The sequence below is a fragment of the Myxocyprinus asiaticus genome, chromosome 43 (assembly GCF_019703515.2).
Source record: "Myxocyprinus asiaticus isolate MX2 ecotype Aquarium Trade chromosome 43, UBuf_Myxa_2, whole genome shotgun sequence".
In the NCBI taxonomy this organism is placed as follows: Eukaryota; Metazoa; Chordata; class Actinopteri; order Cypriniformes; family Catostomidae; genus Myxocyprinus; species Myxocyprinus asiaticus.
The window spans coordinates 24032475-24050825 of NC_059386.1; the positions used below are offsets into that span (position 1 = coordinate 24032475).

Genomic DNA, 18351 nt, shown 5'->3' on the forward strand with positions numbered 1-18351 from the left:
TTATCCATTTGACTTTAATGGGTATCTTTCTCTCCATTTGGGTAATCTTCCTTTATTTTTTATTTTTTTTTCTTTCAAAAATACATTCCATATACTGTAGGATGTGCCTTGATGAATAGAAACTGTGGGAAAATAAAAATCTAAACTTAAAGTACACAGACATTACTACTGTATTTAAAAAAAATAAACACCCCAACAAGCAATATCTTTTGAGAGCTGGGCAGTTTCTGCACACATACAACTGTTGACATCTAGACAGATGGGCCAGCGGTTAGTATTTTTCTCTCTCTATCTTGCTTTTCCTTGCTCCTGGTCAATCAGAGATCCAGTCGAGCTTTAAGAGAGAATTAAGAGGAAGCCAAGTTTCAGGTAAAACTGACAGGGTTTGGAGGATCTCTGCAGTCTGCTTATGCCTGAATAACTGCACAGACTGGCCTCAGTTCACGCTGCTATCAGAACTTCAACCCAACCATTAAAATGTTCCTGACGTGAGTGTGCATATCATGAATATTTAATAACAAATATAGCCCGAGGGCTACTGAAATAAATTTGCACAGAAATGTATTAGCTATTATTTCTCTGATTTCCTGATAAACAAAAGCTCTATTTCATGATCAAAATGAGACAATGAGATTACACTTCAAAATGTACTTAACATGTAAGGGTAAATGTTAATGTTATCATAATAAATACTGTAATATAAGTGTATTTAAGTTGATTAAAAAAAAAAATTACTTCATACAAATACAGTACAATATTAAAAACTTCTTTCCAAGGAAGCTTCCAACAGGGCTAGATACAATGCAGACTTATTTCACAGTGAAATTGGAAACACTAGGTTGATTTTTTCTTTAGCTAAAATCGGCCTATGCTTACTGAAATTCAAAACACTGCCCCCAGTGGCCAAAGTGTGGCCTGCATATGGGCACGTGTGAGCTAAATTTTCCAGTGTACTGTCCATGGAGCGGTGCCAAAAGCGAGTTGTGAAACAAATTGTTTTTAGCATATTTTCAATCTGTACCCCAAAACCCAAACCTAAACCTAACCATGAGTGGAGTAAAAATGTAATGTTAGAGGGAAAAATGCAACCTTTGAATCACACTCGTCACTGATAATGCAAAAGCTATTAGTTCCTGGTTTTAACGCTACATGCTGTTGATGGCAGGCAACACGCTTCCGGTTGTGCCACAAGGCAGGGTACACTTGGAGTGGGGAAAAAAATAGATTCTGATACAAATTGATCTCCCTGATCAAATCAATCTTTAATTTAATTTTAAAAAAATACACACATTTTGCTTAATGCTAATACAACGATTGACAGATAAGTATAGAAAGCGTCCTGGTTACTTGCGTAACCTCTGTTCCCTGATGGAGGGAACGAGAGGTTGTGTCGATGTAGTGACACTAGGGGTCACTCTTGGGAGCCCGAGACACCTCTGGTCATTGATAAAAGGCCAATGAAAATTGGCAAGTGGTATTTGCATACCACTCCCCCGGACATACGGGTACAAAAGGAGCTGGTATGCAACCACTCATTCAGGTTTTGTGCTGAGGAGCCGAGACAAGGTCCCGGTGATTTCAGAGGGTAGTTCAGCGTTGTGGCAGGAGGGACACAAAGTTTTGTTCCCTCCATCAGGGAATGGAGGTTACGCAAGTAACCAGGACGTTCCTTATCTGTCACTCACTCAACGTTGTATCGATGTAGTGACACTAGGGGTCCCTATATGAAACGTCGCAACTGGCTGAACTGTGTTATGTGAACTGGCGGTGTGTGACGGGCAGACCACTGTGTGCCTCGTAGCCAGCGCACCAGGCCGACATGTAATCTCCCCCAACGCTGTTATGAGAGTCGAACGGCCCTTTGGGGACAAGTCGACTACCCAAAAGATAGAGACGGGCTAGCCCAGTCGTGGCCTCTTATCCCTTTTTTGGGGGGGATAAGGGGGGGGTTATTTAAGTGGAAATATGTCACATGGTCTTGCCGAGCTTTGTCGGAAGTATGCCATGTGGAGAATTCCCATGGTAGGTCCTACCCTACGGGGGAGGAGTTACTACAAGCATGGTGACTGGGGCAGAGGGGCCTCTGCCCAAGGAAGATGCAGTTTACCAACAGGGAAACGAATTAGCGGAAGATATACGTCGCATGGGGTTACCTACGGGGAACCACCACATGCGGAGCACCTACCCCAGTACAGGGCTTAGTTAGCACATGTACTGAGCCGGCAGCGAGTTTCTCTGCAAACTCGTCTGCCACAGGGCTCGGAGGAAATCAACCAGGGAACACAGTTTGTGAACACTACTGGGAGTCAACGGTGCACGTCTTCAGCTCAGGGGAGGTGAAAGGCGCTATGCGCAAGTGATACACCCGGCCGGCTGTCCCGGACTTACCTGCTTGTGCTTGCCACTAAACGGGACGAAACTGGTTCCACCCGGAGATTGTAGAACCTCGCAAAGATGTTGGGTGTTGCCCAGCCCGCTGCTCTGCAAATGTCTGTTTGAGAGGTGCCACTGGTTAAGGCCCAGGAGGCCACTACACCCCTGGTAGAATGGGCCCGTAGCCCTACCGGGGGCGGCACGTCCTGGGCGTGATATGCCATTGTTATGGCGTCAGTGAGCCAGTGGGCGATCCTCTGCTTGGAGACAGCGCTTCCTTTCCTCTGTCCACCAAAACAGACAAAGAGCTGCTCAGAGACTCTAAAGCTCTGCGTGTGATCCAAATAGATGCGTAAAGCGTGCACCGGACACAGCAATGTCAGGGCTGTGTCTGCCTCCTCCTGGGGAAGTGCTTGCAGGTTCATCACCTGGTCTTTAAAATGGGTCGTGGGAACCTTGGGCACATAGCCCGGTCGGGGTCTCAAGATCACGTGAGAGTAGCCTGGACCGAACTCCAGGCACATTTCGCTGACAGAGAACACTTGCAGGTCTCCTACCCTCTTGATGGAAGTGAGCGCAGTCAGGAGGGCAGTCTTCAAAGAGAGTGCCTTAAGCTCAGCTGACTGCAAGGGCTCAAAAGGGGCTCTCTGTAGACCCTGAAGAACTACAGAGAGGTCCCATGAGGGAACGAGGCGTGGTCTGAAGGTATTCAACCTCCTGGCGCCTCTCAGGAACCTAATGATCAAGTCGTGCTTCCCTAAGGACTTACCATCCACTGTGTCATGGTGTGCCACTATAGCGGCTACATACACCTTCAAGGTGGAGGAAGACAGCTGCCCTTCCAACCTCTCCTGCAGGAAGGAAAGCACCGATCCGACTGCGCATCTCTGGGGGTCTTCGCGTCAGAACACCACTTAGCGAACAGATGCCACTTAAATGCATACAGGTGCCTCGTAGGGGGGGCCCTAGCCTGAGTGATAGTGTCTACCACCGCAGGTCGTAGACCGCTTAAGTCTTCCGCGTCCCGTCCAGATGCCAGACATGGAGATTCCAGAGGTCTGGTCGCGGGTGCCAGATGGTGCTCTGTCCCTGAGAAAGAAGATCCTTCCTCAGGGGAATTTGCCGGGGGGGCTGTTGCGAGGAGCGTGAGGTCCGAGAACCACGTCTGGGTGGGCCAGTAGGGTGCTACCAGGATGACCTGCTCCTCGTCCTCCCTGACCTTGCACAGGGTCTGTGCAAGTAGGCTCACTGGGGGAAATGCATATTTGCGAAGTCCATGGGGCCAGCTGTGTGCCAGCGCGTCTATACCGAGAGATGCTTCGGTCAGGGCGTACCAGAGTGGGCAGTGGGAGGATTCTTGGGAGGCGAACAGGTCTACCTGTGCCTGCCCGAATGGACTCCAGATCAGCTGGACCACCTGAGGGTGGAGTCTCCACTCTCCCCTGAGGGTAACCTGCCGTGACAGCGCATTCGCTGCAGTGTTGAGGTCGCCCAGGACATGAGTGGCTTATAGCGACTTGAGGTGCTGCTGACTCCAGAGGAGGAGACGGCGGGCGAGTTGTGACATACAGCGCAGACCACCTTGACGGTTGACATATGCTACCGTTGCCGTGTTGTCTGTCCGAACTAACACGTGCTTGCCCTGGATCAACGGCTGGAACCTCCGCAGGGAGTGCAGAATTGCCAGCAACTCGAGGCAGTTGATGTGCCAACACAGCCGCGGGCCCGTCCATAAGCTGGTGGCTGCATGCCCATTGCATACAGCACCCCAGCCCATATTGGAGGAGTCTGTCATAACCACGATGTGCCTGGAGACTGCTCTAGGGGAACGCCTGCCCGTAGAAACGTGAGGTCGGTCCAAGGGCTGAAGAGGCGGTGACAGATCGGCATGATGGCCACGCGATGTGTCCCGCAGCGCCATGCCCATCTTGGGACTCGAGTCTGAAGCCAGTGCTGAAGCAGTCTCATATACATCAACCCGAGCTGAGTGGCCACCGCTGAGGATGCCATATGCCCCAGGAGCCTCTGAAAGAGTTTCAGTGGGACCGCTGTTTTCTGTCTGAATGCCATCAAACAGGTCAGCACCGACTGTGCATGCTCGTTCATGAGGCACGCCATCAACGAAACTGAGTCCAACTCCAAACCGAGAAAAGAGATGCTCTGAACCAGGAGGAGCTTGCTCTTTTCCCAGTTGACCCAAAGCCCTAGTCGGCTGAGGTGAGAGAGCACCAAGTCCCTCTGTGTACACACAATACATCCCGAGAGTGAGCTAGGATTAGCCAATCATCGAGATAGTTGAGGATGTGAATGCCCACTTCCCTTAGCGGGGCAAGGGCTGCCTCTGCGACCTTCGTGAAGACACAAGGGGACAAGGACAGACCGAAAGGGAGGACCTTGTACTGATACGCCCGACCCTCAAATGCAAACCGCAGGTAGGGTCTGTGTCGAGGTAGAATTGAGACGTGGATGTACGCGTCCTTCAGGTCTACTGTGGCAAACCAATCTTGATGCCGGATGCTCGCTAGAGTGCGTCTTTGCATCAGCATTTGAACGGGAGTCTGTGTAAAGCCCGGTTCAGCCCACCTTTTTTTGGTACAATGAAGTAGGGGCTGTAAAACCCCTTCTTCATCTCAGCCAAAGGGACAATCTCATCGGATGTACCGGTGGGTGGGGCCTCACGGCGGGGCAGAGCCTGAGGTGCCACACTGTGTCGTGACCGTGCTGAGTTCAGGGACATGGAAGTACTTACCTGGCTCCTTGTGACCACCCCCAGAACAGCCTGGGACGGGGGAGGAAGAGGCCTGTCCTTGTGACCCATGGAGATTGTCACATCGGGGGTGGATTTGTGCCACAGCTGGGTGCTCAGGGGCGGGGAGACCGCCGCTGGAGCGCCAAACCTGCCAAAATGGAGTGGTAGATGGTGGTCGTGATGACGGTCGTGCACACTGGGTATGTGACCCAGGGAACAAGGAAACTGCCCTTGCTGAACTCTTGGGCATGCGGCACAATTAAATTCAAAGGTAACAAAAGATTCTCTTCCCGGCCCTCCACCAGGGGATGGAGTTGTCTGCTTACCAGCTCCAGAGCAGCGGGTTTCGTCGTCCCTGGGCCGCCCGTCTCAGGGGCACTTCGAAGCCTTTCGAGGGTTCTTGGCGGCCACGAGACGGGTGGTGTCTGCTTCCTGGGGTGGGCTTCATGCTGGGGCCAGGCTGCAGGGGCGGGCTGCGGCAGAGCCGGTGCAGTCACCGCAGGAGGACGCCCTTGGCAATGAGCAGACGGGGTGCGGGATCTTGAGCCGCGCCGGGGCAGGATGTGCCGGATAAACTCTGTCTGCTGCTTCACCACTGAGAACTGCTGGGCAAAGTACTCGATGGTGTCGCCGGACTGGTTAACCTGGGAAATGGGGGCAGCAAGAAACCGTGCCTTGTCGGCCTCTCCCATCTCGACCAGGTTGAGCCAAAGGTGGCAATCCTGGACTACCAAGGTGGACATCACCCACCCGAGAGACCGCGCCGTGACCTTCGTCGCCCGGAGAGTGAGTTCAGTCGCTGAGCGCAGCTCCTGCATCAATCCCAGGGTGGAACTACCCTCGTGCAGTTCCTTTAGCGCCTTGGCTTGGTGGACTTGTGGGAGAGCCATGGCGTGCAGAGCGGAGGCTGCTTGTCCAGTGGCACCGTAGGCTTTGGCCGTTTGGGACGACGTAAACCTACAGGTCTTGGATGGGAGCTTTGTGCGCCTGCATCTGGTGGCGGTGCTCTGCGGGCATAGGTGCACCTATCAAAGACCAGAGGTGTCTCGGGCTCCCAAGAGTGACCCCTAGTGTCACTACATCGACACACCATCGAGTGAGTGACAGTTAGGAAACTATTATTGTGCAGAGTTCAAAACGAACAGGTTAATTCCTTACGTTTAGTCATTTAATGCACTGCTGCTACAGCCTTCAAAATGTCACTTGTTCACTGTCGGATGTTGTCTGCTGTGATCAATGTTCCTGTTATTATGCATAATCCACAGGTTTATTTGTGAGGTGTTGTGAAGATTATTTTAGGAATCGTTCAGCAGATTTTGTCTGACGCTGATTTAATAAATATTTTAGCAGTGAAAAGGCTCAAAAACTGTTGAATGCAGTGAACTACATGTTGCGCCCCATTCTGAATGTGCAGCAAGGATCACTCTATCATCAGCTCCGGTTACATTGAAGTGCATCATCTGTGTCCAGGATGTGCATAAGCGGACTGAAGCGTGTCATTCAGCGTCCGGGATGTGCATAAGCAGTTTTGTGCCGCTCTGTATTGGAGCTTTTCGTGTTTCTTACTTTTTTTACTTTAATAGTTTTGTGGGATAAGAGGTTATAGTTATTTAGCCTATTTATTTGTTGAATATCCATTAGTTACCCTGTTAAATGGCTGTGTTTAGCGTCCGATGAAACACATCTGATTGCATAACATGTACATATAATGCAGCCTAATTATATCAATACATATCGAATCATTGTAATATCGGATGGGGAGGTCTGTGGCAATTCCCTAGTAAACACACTGGAGCTGATGCAAACATTTTTGATAGGAGATGCCACTTGTCAGTGCGTCGGCATAATGTGGCTGTGATCTTTAAAACAGCATGCCGACTTCCCATGTGATGCCAATAGCAAAGTATAGAGCAATAATTCAAAGTAAAAAAAATTTTTTTTTAAAAAACTTGCTTGTCTTATCATCTCTTCATATTCTTCAGCCTCAGTTTAATGGCCACTTTCATATAGAGTACTTTCTAATTCACTCAAAATTGTAATGATTCAAAACATTTGCAATTCAATTAAATTACAAGAGGCACAAATAAATGTTCTGTCAGTAAGATGCAGCAGGCGTGGATCTCTGTCTTGCAGCCTGATCTCATGAAAACTATGTGACTGTGGTGACATTTTTGCTAAATAACAACATGTGTCTCTTTCATGTGTTGAGGCAGTTCCAAGGTGAAATGTCCACTATGTGGCGCTAAAATCAAGATACGTTTTCACCCAAACAAATTAGGCTTTTAAAGGTAACTTTTGTCTTTGTCTTTTGGGGCTTGGATGCAGAATCATTTTCAGTTTCAGATGCCATTGTAGAAATTTAGTATTCACAATCAGCCATGATTACTTTAATCAATGAGTGAAAATGTCAATTAACAGGACGGTTACTGAGATTAAGTGAGTAGTTTTCGACTGGTCATGTGATTCTAAAATGGCACCCCCCATGAATGGACTCTCTTAATGTAGAATAAAACAGCTTTAAAAATGTTACTGATATCACTGGATTCTTTATTTTAATGCGAGTGCTCATGTTTTCCTACAAATACAGTATATTGCAAAATTAAAATTTATGTCTTTAGGAGTAAAACTTTTTTAATGAGGAAAAAATTACTGAGTGCACCTTTAAAGTTAATGCTCTATTGTGTTTTAAATCAACAAAACCTACCTCCCTACACTAAACCTTAAACCTAAACCTAACTGTTAGTGTCATAAAAAGCAAATGTAACATGAAAAACAGTTAAAGGTGCCCTCAGTAATTTTTTCCTCATAAAACATTTTTTTTTTTTTTACTCCTAAAGACATGAATTGTAATTTTGCAAAATATTTAGGATATCATGTCCACTCACATTCAAATGAAGACTCCAGTCACCCAGCACGTGGGGGTTGCCATGCTAGAATCACATGACCAGCTGAATTCTACTAGCATAATCTCAGTAACCATCCTTTTATTTGACACTTTCACTCATTGATTAAAGTAATCATGTCTCACTGTGAATACTACATTTCTACATTGGCATCTGAAACTGAAAACATTGATTTTAAATTATGCTGCATCCAAGCCACTAGGTGTCAGTGTAAGTCCAAGATGATACAAACACAATAGTTACTGAGTCCACCTTGAAGGTTTTTAAGGTTAATGCTCTATTGAGTTTTAAATGAACAACACTGACCTCCTTACCCTAAACCTTAAACCTAAACCTAGCCGACAGTGTCAAAAGAAAATGTAAGATGAAAAGTGCAACTGCTGAAGCAACCACATCATTTTGTGGTGCTCCTATGACACTTTCAGCTCATGTGTTGTCTTGTGTGCTCTTAATTACTTGTACCCCAGTCATTTGTATTGTAATTGCAACACTCTATCAATTGAGCTACTGCACACTTGAACAAGCTTATAAATGTAATTCGTTATGAAACGCACACATTGAAATGTATGGCCTTGCAAGTCATTTGCTAAAATAAAAGTGTTTTGACGTCATAAGATAGCATTGTGTGTGGACCAAGGAGAAAAGTATGAATTTATCATTTTACTTGTGATTTGTGTGAAAGTGAAGAAACGTGATTGTTGTTGTAGTGTAGCGCCTCTATTGTTTATTTCGCCAGGAAACTGCCATGATACATAAAAATAATTTTTGCAAAAACTTAGGTATAGTGATGTGATTCTAGGAGACCAGGTTGCTATGGCTTGAGAGCCATGGCATTGGTTTATATGTAAAACATATGACGAAGTTGGCCTCAGCAAACTCATCCACTACACATAAAATCAAGAAACAGATAGGTGTTCTTCTGAGCAATGACTATTGCCGAAAGCAGACAATCCTATCTCAAAATCAACACCTCTCTGTTCTTACAATGAAACACCAGGAAACAGAAAACAAAATCCTGTGCTGTGTCTAATTTACACCAATTACCTTTGAAGTCCCATACTGCAAGTGAAGTGCAGCTGTTTATATATTGCACAATCGCACCAATGTTTCAGAAATGTAAGCACAGCATAGTTCTAGCGGGACGACTAGCAGCTGTACATCATCACACCATTAGCTAGGTAACTCCTAGCCAATCACATGTAGGCCATTGCTTTATAAGTCTGCTCACAATCTATCACTTTGCCGTTTCAGTGTGCTAACATGGCAACCTCCACCACCACACCACCACCAGTTGAATCCCGTCCTGCACGGGGGTAGGCTTCTCGCCCCTGCCTCCTATCTCCGGCAGGATATGACGGTTCCAAGTACAACTTCTTCGGACCACCAGACGGGGCTTACACCAAAGAGAGACATTACATTTCTGTTTTATATTCATCAAATAAATGTCATCTTAAATTTCACTCAAGTCTGCGAGTCTTCCTGATAGAGCTAACTTGAGCAGATCTAAGCTAGATGATTAAATATTTCTTTCCACTTCATACCAAGCAAACAAATACCATAATTTAGCCTAAGAAGAAACTTTAGGCACTATTTACCTAATTAAATAGTATATATGGCCACCAGCATACATTTATATCTTAAAATATTCTTCACAGTCACGAGGCAGGTAAAATTGTATAGCTACTCTCAGGACACTTGGGGCTTTTTATCATAGAACTTCAAACTAGGGATGTGTGAGAATAGTCGACTAAACAGTTCTGATGCTGCTAGTCGATACTGGAATTACTAGTTGGTTAATATTCCCCCCATTAAACTGATCATCATTTTTACATATTTACGTCTGGCTTTATATTTTTACAGAGGCTGTGCTTAAATTACTATAATATTAAAGTTACTTAATTTAAATATAATTAATAATACAAATATTATTTTAAAAAGAGGACATCTGGAGCAGATACAAAGTTTCATTTCACCACAGGCTGCACATGCTTCTTCCCTCTCTCACTCGCGGTTCGCGCAGGAAAATGTCCTCTCGCTAGACAAACAAACTTAGCAAAGTAGCTATGAAATCACTTCGGTGGTGGAGCAGGAATTAGATTTCCAAACATTTGAAATTCCCTATGATGTTTTCACATTTGAGTCTTCTTTACATCTGTGCATGCTTGTAATTTATTGTTCCTCTGTGCAGGCTTTTTCAAGCTCAGGATAGCCGCCTCAGGTGAGTCAAGTCCCGTCTTTCACACGACCATGTCGACGTGTTAATTTTGCTCATCAAAAAATGTATGCTTTTGAGTAAGCAGCATAGAAAATGACTGTTTATTTTCAACGAGGTGCCGACTGCTTAATGGGTTAAACTATCTTTTATTCTGTGTGCACGTCATGTTTAGAATACATTAGGTTTATTGTAGGCTACATCACAGGCCTATTTTTTCTATGCTATGGCTATTTTTTTAATTTTTAATTTTTATAACTGTTATTGGTTAACGTTCTTTACTGAACAGCTGTCATATTAGATCAATGGCTAATGCACGACTGCACGTCGTGAAATACGTGCAACTTTTCAGCGCATTTTTTTTCTCTCGTAGATTTGGCTTAGTCTACCTGTTAATTATTTTGAACAATGTCCTGACTGTTTTAATATGTTAAGTAACTTTTACGTGGTGAACTCCATTTAGAACAGGCTGGGTTGCTCTATTGGTCCTGCACTATTCATTCAATTGTTTTCGATAAATATGCCTGTTAAATATTCGCTAATGTTGATTAAGTGAATGCGTGTCATGTTCTATATTTAATGTACAATGATCATAATGCAAGGTGAGCACGTCACAGATAAATACCCCTTTTCAGTGGAATTTACCTTCGGATTTGGAATAGATTAAGTATTTTAAATGGGTTGCATAAACACATTTTTTTTGACTGTTTTCTGAAGGTTGGTTTCTTTTTTGACTAGTCGACTTCAAAATTTCAGTTTAAATGTCAGTGAAATTAGTCATTCAGCACATCCCTACTTCAAACATTCCCAAAACATGAAAAGATGAAGAAAAAAGGCACCCTTCACATTCACAGTACCATAATCTATTAATTCAGGAATTGCTTTATCATTGTTGTTAGGGGAGAACGAACCCGCTCCTTGTAACATTGTGCATTATATAAAACACACAGTGAGGCAAAAAAATAGAACTAGGGAAAGTCAGCAAACTTTGACTAAAGACTGTGACTAATTATGCAGGCTATTAAATCAAAACTAAAGAAAACTGGTTTAAGGCTTTTTACTTTCAGGGGGTTGCATCAGAAATACCAGACAGTATGTTTAAGAGATAATCAAAGTTTAAGAGTGTGAATGTTTATAATAAAGCTCTCTGACAGTCCCACGATACATTACTGAGAGTCAATTCTAATGAGACATCCAATCAGGGTTGGGAGGGTTACTTTTGAAATGTATTCCACAACAGATTACAGAATACATGCTGTAAAATGTAATTTGTAACGTATTTCGTTAGATTACTCAAGGTCAGTAATGTATTCTAAATACTGTGGATTACTTCTTCAGCACTGGTAGATTTTTTTCACTTGTTCTGACTATAAAAACTCTGTGTGTTTTGTAAGACAAAACACACGTTAAAAATACATTCTCTGAAAAACCTAAATATCTTATGCAGTGTTGTTTCTAAAACAAGATAAATCAAATTAATCTTGTTTTAAGGATTTTTAGATATTTTTACAGGAAAACAATATAAAAATTCTTATAAAGAATATGATTTTTGCCCTAATATCAAAGGTCTAACTAGAAAAAAATAAATTATGATCCAACGTGAATTTTCTTGATGATAAAATATGATCGTGCCTGGTAACGTGCATGTAAAATGGCTAGAAATAGAATTTTAGCTTAGTGTAAAGCTGACAATTTACACAAGGTTTATTTCTATTTCTTCTGCTCCAAACTTACTTCAAACTTACTTCTCTGTCTGCTCGTATGAATGTAACACATCATAAGAAAGTGTTTCACCGCTGTTCAAATGCACTTTGGATCGTATCATTTATATGTATAAATGTTTTCCATCTGAAATGACTAAATATTAAATGAAACAAATGACAATAAAATGCAAAGTAAACTCTTCAGTATCAAAATACTTTTTGAATGTAACTGTATTCTAATTACCAATTATTTAAATTGAAACTGTAGTGGAATACAGTTACTTATATTTTGTATTTTAAATACATATTCCCATTACATGTATTCCGTTACTCCCCAAACCTGCATCCAATGAAAAATTAATAATGTACAGTAATATATATATTATATATATATATATGTATTATGTGGTTACATTTATATGTTTGCATTCAATACAGCAGTGTTAAAAGCTACTGTAAGTAGGAAACAAATCTTGCTTTGCACTTCACATTTATACTAATGGCTTGAACATATCAAGTGTAGTGATCCTAAATGATTATGAGGAAAATGACTTTCTATGTTGCAACTATGCACTTTAAAAATGATCTACATAAACTGAGACTTCAACTTATCTCACAAATTATAAAGCCATGAAGGCCTGCAAAGCATAAAATGTCAGAATATGTGTTGAAATAAAATATTCAGAACAGAACACTGCAGGTGTACAGAGACATCAAAACTGTCAAAATGTAATACATATATCTTTCACAAAGGAGAAAGGGGGAAAGGCCATGTTAGATTTTTTATTTTGTGTGTGTGTGTGTGTGTGTTTGTGAAGCAAGCCATATCTTGCCATATCTTATAAAATAACTGCAAAAGCATTCATATTTTATTTGCCCAGCAACAGCTGAGCATGGCTGGACTCTGAGTTCCAGGAAGGCAATTGAGCATATCACATATTATACCTGCAAGAATTTAATCTATATCAATCACAGATACATCAGCAGATGGAACCAACTACTGACCTCCCAGACACAAGTACTAAATCCCCAGGCCAGAAGGGTTAGTCAAATATAATCAGCTACCCAAAATCAAAACACAATTTAAGGGGACAAACTAATACAGTGTCAATCAAACACAATCAAAATGGTTATTTCCTTGGAGAACAGTGGTATGCTTTTAAAGAACTGTGTGGTGAAAAGAAAGACATTGTTTAACTTTTCCAGAAGCAGCCATCTGTGAATATATAACTTTACTGTCCCTGGATCCCTAGAGGATGAACTTTTTGTAGAACAAAATAAATTCAAGGCTGAATAGGAAAGATCCTCATGCACATACCAACAACTTTATACTGCAGTATCATTCACTGAAGTGTGCATTCATTAATTTAATAATGAATACTTTTCTGCTTCTTCCTTTCAATTAATTTTATTTGTATTAATGTTAAAAATGTGTGAAAATGAAAACATTTTCTGAAAAAAGCACAAAATGTACACTTCATTAGGTCTTTCGGTGAAATTGCTTATAAGCACTTTTATTTACAATAATTACCAAGAGAAGAGTTCATTGCAAATAATTAGAAGCATTACTAGTAAACGTGCACCCCTAAGATAATGGCCATTGCAGCATTACAAAGATGATATGGCCTGCCCTTTCTCCTGTGCTAATTCTATAAAATGGCTACCCCTAGGCAGACAAATGAGTGCAGTGCACTCTACGAAGAAATATACCATCGACTCCGAGATCTCCTGGTAATAGAGTCCATTTCAGAACTTTTGCTAAACTACACACTTTAATAGCAGAATGCATCATCACAATACTATAGATCATTCTTTATCTAACAGTTAGTGTTGACAAAGGTATGCCTTAGATAAAAACACCATTTTATGGCAAATTGGCCTCATCGGTTCATTAGTTAGTAGGTGTAATGCTTTGCTAATTGAGTTGTATAAGAGTGAAGCTTTACCACAATGTAAATAGACAACCAAAATATAGTTCAAGATAATGGAAGATAACTGTGTGAAACAAGAGTGTCATGTTTCTGCTAGAAACACTATGCTGAAATCCCCAGCACTGTAATGTTGATAAGGGAGATCACCATTGTGAGAAGCTTTCGACCATCTGTTACTCTGACAGTCGGGTCAGGGGGCGTACACTTAGGACTTTATCATCTGGCCTGCTTCAGAGAAGGACCCTCATTTCAATGATGTAGTGCTTTGTTTTCTGCTGTTTAATTTCCATCAGCATTGCTGGTACTTGCTTGCCCAATATAGTTCTGCATTCAGTATTTTACAGCAGTTAGATACTACGCTACTTTCTGGTAATTTAAGAATTAAAAGGGAAATACACTCACTGAGCACTTTATTAGGAATTCTATGGTCCTAATAAAGTTCCCGATGTAGTCTTCTGCTGTTGTAGTTCATCCGCATCAAGGTGCGACATGTTGTGCATTCTGAGATGCTATTTTGCTCACTAGAATTGTACAGACTGTACAGACTGTTATCTGAGTTGGCCATTCTCCGTTTACCTCTCTCATCAACATGGCATTTCCGTCTGAAGAACTGCTGCTCACTGGAAGTTTTTTTTTTTTTTTTTTAACTCTAGAAACTTTTGTGCGTGAAAATCCCAGGGTATCAGCAGTTACAGAAATACTCAAACCAGCCCGTCTGGCACCAAAAAAAATCATGCCACAGTTGAAATCCCTGAGATCACATTTTATCCCCATTCTGATGGTTGTTTTGAACATTAATTGTAGATCCTGACCCGTATCTGCATGATTTTATGCACTGCTGCCACAAGATTGGCTGTTTAGATAATCACATGGAAAAGTAGGTGTACAGGTGTACCTAATAAAGTGCTCAGTGAGATTATATGAACTATGTTCACTATTTTTTTTCCTTAAAGGGATAGTTCACCCAAAAATGAAAATTCTATCATTATTTAGGCCTCCTCACTCGCATGTTGTTTCAAAACTGTATGTAGGCCTGTAGCGATTATTAAATAATTGTCTGATCGTGATTATTTGATCTAACTGCGATTGAGATAACCATGATTATTGTGCACTTAAAATTCAAATTTCACTATAGAAGTAAGGGAATTTGAAGCAAATAAAGAATTACATGAACTGCTAATTATTGTGTTCTTGGCCATTGCAGGTTCATACACGTATTGTTAATGACACAGTGGAGGAGACACCTGCTTACTCTATTTCTGTAGAAATGAACAAAGAAACAATTTTCAAATACACACATAATCTTAATGGTCTTCCTTCATGCAAAACAAGGACTCATGGGTTTAATCGGAGAGCCTTAAAATAACATGTTCAAATGAAGAATTTAGGACACAATTATTTTACAACTGGATAAAATAGTAAAATATAATATAATATAATATAATATAATATAATATAATATAATATAATAGCTATTCAGGTTGGCTAGGTTCCAAAAACAAAAGTGTTAATGTAAAATGGACAAAGTGAAAGTCGACCAAAACGAGAGACATTTCAAATATTTGGAAATAATTTTATATTTAAAATATTATTTCACCCATGTGCAATATTTTAAAAGTGTTTAATGACTTGAATGAAAATCATATATCCCTATTTTATTATATGATTCCGAGTTAAATATGAATAAATGACTTGAAGGTGTATGAAGCACACATACCCCTTAAGAAGTATGACCATTTCTATGACAATTAATTATCATAATCATGAAAGCTCTAAAACAGACAATTCATCTTCATAATCACAATTGTTTGTTTGACTATTAGTCAAATTGTATAATCGTGACAGTCCTACCTGTATGAATTTCTTTCTTTTGCTTCTGTAGAAGACAAAATTATTTGAAGACAAAATTGATTAGTCACAATTCACTTTCATTATATGTATTAAAAAAAAAATTAAAAAAAATGATGCAATGAAAGCTGTTGGTGACTGAGGCTGTCAGTCTCTAACATTCTGTCTAACAGTCCTTTTGAGTTTCAAAGAAGAAACAAAGTCATGCAGGTTGGGAACATCATCCCTCTACGTATTTTATTTTGTTTTGTTTTATTACAAAGTTGTCTTCTTTGACTTTTTAGGACATACAATTAAGTTTATGTTAGCTTAAGACCTCAGGGTATGATCAATTACTTCACTTATAATGGCTGGTGGCTGATATTGGATTCTCGAGTTGGGATGCTCTGACTGACAGCTCTTTTCACCCACTCATTCACTTGCATTGTATGGACCTACAGAGATGAAATATTCTTCTAAAAATCTTCATTTGTGCTCAGCAGAAGAAAGAAAGACATATACAAGTATTTCCTGAGCGACTGACTCAATTGGTTGCAAATAAATAAAAGCTAGACATACTATTAAACATTAATCAGAGTAAACAATTCCTCCCAATGCAAACACATTGATATTGGAATCCACACACAATGATGTCATAAAATACTCCATATTTTAGTTTAATTAATTTAACCTACAGGTATTTGTCCAGTTATAATAGTGAACTTCTAACATTTACTAGAGAAGGTTTGCAAGACAAGCAGCACTGCTTTTGGAATTTTCAAATCTATTCTCTATTTATTGGTAAAAAATAAAATAAAATAAACATGGCCAATAACTAAACCAGTTTCTACAGAACAAAATTCCTACAGTGGCACTACATACTTGTTGGTAGTTAGTTTTTGATTTGTGTCTTTTGCACCAGCTAAGGAATATCCTCATTTATTAATCACATAATTTACACTTACATGAAGCCAAACACATTAAGATCATGGACAGAAGTGTTGCTGGCAAATTATGCACCGAAATTTTAGTCACTATTCAAATAATTTGTCGATGTCTCAGTGTCAACAATCACCCATCAATTTGCAGTTTATGTATTATTTTTTTTTTTTTTAAACACAGTTTGACTGTATCAAAATGCTTCAACGTCTTACAGCTTCACACCACACTGACAAGCCAAGTGTTTTGTTAGTCCAAATCAAAAACGTGACAACTTTTCACATGCTGTAAGAGTGAAGGCTCTGCCACAATGTTGCATGTTTTCCTCCTAAAAAAAAAAAAAAAAAAAAAGGGGGGGGGGGGGAATGCTGTCTTAGAAATGTCTTGTTTTCTCAGGCAGAAACCATGGCTTTTGGCTTGGAAAAAGTCTGCCACCATTCCTTTGCTTTGGCTGAGCTGAAATGGCTTTTCTTTGGGGCATAGATAAATCACACCACACATCTCCAGGTGTGCACTGGCACACAACAGCAGTTGCCATTTGAATCAGTGCTGCAGAGAAGTTGGGGCACACACACTGCAGCGTGACAGTGTTTGTGACAGGTTGTCTCAACAGTTCTCCATTATGCAGAAGCTTCACTTGTGATCTAATGTAAAAAAATGTGAGGTGACTGTCAGAGATCAATACAAAAAATGTATCCAAATGTGACTTCTGACTTGTGACATCAACACAAGCATGAACTTACTTTACCAAATGCAATGTTGCTATGGAAATATATCCTCTCTCAGCATTCACATATGTTGAATGTACTAAGAGTCAAGGAGATGGTTTGGGTTTAATTAACTGAAAGCTAAATGCAACACAGCGTGAATGAAGCTTTGAGGCTTGTGGCCTTATAAAGCAGAATACATTTAATTCATAATGTACCTGCAGGATATGCACTATTCTGTAAAATCAAGAGTGGAAGGACCATACTGTGCCACATTGGCAACTGAGAAAATCATTTGAATGGCTAAATTAAGAGAGAAGTAGGAGAAAAGCAACACTCTGAGTTGACAGATGGTATGACACATTTAATTCTCAAGTGAAAAGACTTCGAGTGGAAAAAGACTGTGAAATGAGGTCCAGATATTCTCTTGTGTCTGTGTGAAATAAGTATAAAAAACAGAGGTCACTGATCTAAGATCAGAAAGTCAAAAGTCAAAACTTGCAGAATTAATTTCACTATCTTCATTCATGCTAATTTGTTTGATCTATCTATCTATCTATCTATCTATCTATCTATCTATCTATCTATCTATCTATCTATCTATCTATCCATCCATCCATCCATCCATGCATCCATCCATCTATTTAAATTAGCAAAAGTACAGTACTTAAAGGACTATTCAAGGTTCAATAAATTTAAAGGGATAGTTCACCCAAAAATGAAAATTCTCTCACCATTTACTCACCCTCATGTCATCCAGATGTGTGTGACTTTCTTCCTTCTGCTGAACACAAATGAAGATTTTAGAAGAGTATCTCAGCTCTGTAGGACCATAAAATGCGAGTGAATGGTGGCCAGAACTTTGAAGGTCCAAAAAGCATATAAAGGCAACATAAATATAATCCTTAAGACTCCAGGGGTTAAATTAATGTCTTCAGAAGTGATATGATATGTGTGGGTGAGAAAAAGATAAATATTTAAGTCTTGTTTTTTTTTTTTTTTGTTTT

General features: G+C 40.8%; 1 protein-coding gene across 2 annotated transcripts in view; it reads right to left on the reverse strand.

Moving 5' to 3' along the window:
• LOC127433309 (opioid-binding protein/cell adhesion molecule-like) overlaps positions 1-18351 on the reverse strand; it is a 238759-nt gene that overhangs the window by 118027 nt on the left and 102381 nt on the right. The window lies entirely within an intron of this gene.